The sequence below is a fragment of the Gastrolobium bilobum genome, unplaced genomic scaffold, assembly GCF_033153095.1.
Source record: "Gastrolobium bilobum isolate Gb01-03AN ecotype WA unplaced genomic scaffold, APGP_CSIRO_Gbil_v1 utg3726, whole genome shotgun sequence".
Lineage (NCBI taxonomy): Eukaryota > Viridiplantae > Streptophyta > Magnoliopsida > Fabales > Fabaceae > Gastrolobium > Gastrolobium bilobum.
The window spans coordinates 39,821-41,415 of NW_026895830.1; the positions used below are offsets into that span (position 1 = coordinate 39,821).

General features: G+C 40.4%; 1 non-coding gene across 1 annotated transcript; it reads left to right on the forward strand.

Moving 5' to 3' along the window:
• Positions 1-1,035: 1,035 nt before the first annotated feature.
• On the forward strand, positions 1,036-1,142 carry LOC133296247 (small nucleolar RNA R71). Its single transcript, XR_009749483.1, has one exon. It is a non-coding gene; the product is annotated as a small nucleolar RNA R71 (small nucleolar RNA).
• Positions 1,143-1,595: the final 453 nt, after the last annotated feature.

Genomic DNA, 1,595 nt, shown 5'->3' on the forward strand with positions numbered 1-1,595 from the left:
AATCTAATTAAATAATAGTATCTACGCACTTATGCATGTCTCCGTAGATGTCATATTACCAAATTCTGTTAATATTTCTAACGGTGTAAAGTGTGAGGATAATTTTAATAAACATCAAAATATTTTACATTAAGGGAGTGTATTGGATTCGAATTTTAAAAGACTTTTTTGAGATAAAAAAATCTTATAGTCAGTGCTTTAGTTTAATGTCTTTAGTTAGACATGTCACTAGCCTCTCAGGTGTCTGGGAAGGTTGTTGAGGGAACTTCAGTATCCCCTGGTAACTGTCCTGGTGTTAAAGCTAGCAACTATTTGTCCCAGGTGGGACTCAATGTTTCTGACCACAGCATCATTCCTGGTGACATATTCTTTGACATAGCTTTCCAGGGTGTTGATGCGTTGGTTATCTCTGTGGAATGGAGCATAATTGGTTCTTCTCTGTTGTTCATATGCTCCGTTCCCACTGCTTCTGCCCTGTTGATATGGTTGCTGCTGATTGTTGTATGGTCTTTGGTTCATGGGTGGTTTCCATTATGGATTATGGTTCTGATCCTTCACTATGGTTCCTCCAGGGTTTTGATTGTTGTTGCTTCCTGCAGTCTGGTTGTCTCTGGCTTGGGTGAAGTTTTTGTTCCCGAAGTTTTCTGCATAACATACCAAGGCAGTAGATGGACAGTTTGTTGAATCATGAAGGTCACCACAGGCTGAGCATGGTTCACTCTCAGTTACTGTGAGTTGTAAGACTTCCATCCTTGGTTGTTCTTGATCAGCTTTCAGGTTCTTCACCTCATTCATCAGTGTGGCCAGTTGGGACTCCATGGCAGTTTGTTTGTCTATTTCGAGCATGTCTGGCTTCCTTACTGGACTCACCCTGTCTAGTGGCCACTAAAGACATCTTTCTGCAGTGCCTTCTATGATTTCATACCTGGATTCGAGGGTCCCTGAAAAAAATATCCTCCTGCACCAAAGTCTAAATGTGATTGAGAAGTATGATCAATGCCTTTATAGAAAGACTGTAAAACTCCCCAACTCTCTACCCCATGGTTTGGACATTTTCTGATGATGTCCTTGTATCTCTCTCAAGCTTCATAAATATTTTCTCCATGAAACATTCTAAAGTTAGAGAGTTCTGCTCTAACATCAGCTTGTCGAGACATAGGGAGAAACCTTTCTATGAACTTGTTAGAAAGTTCCTCCCAAGAGTGTATGGATCTACGGGTGAGAGTTTTCATCCATGTTTTTGCTTTTAAGCCTAGGGAGTGAGGAAATAGCCTTATTCTCATATTTTCCTCTGTCACACCCTCAGCTTTGAAATTATCACAGATGTCTTGAAAGTTTGTGAGGTGTGTGTAAGGATCTTCTGCAGGGAGTCCATGAAAGACTCCAGCTTCCCTTATCATGTGGAACATGATGGGTTTCAATTCAAAATTGGGGGCTACAGGAGGGAGGATTACTCCCATTTCTGGTTTGTTCCTGAAAGGAGCAACCAAGGTTTTAAAGTTCTGTTCAGGAGGGATGTCATCATTGTTATTGTTATGATCAGCCATGTTTTCAAAAATATTTTCCCTGAGATTTCTTATTCTTCTATGTAAGGT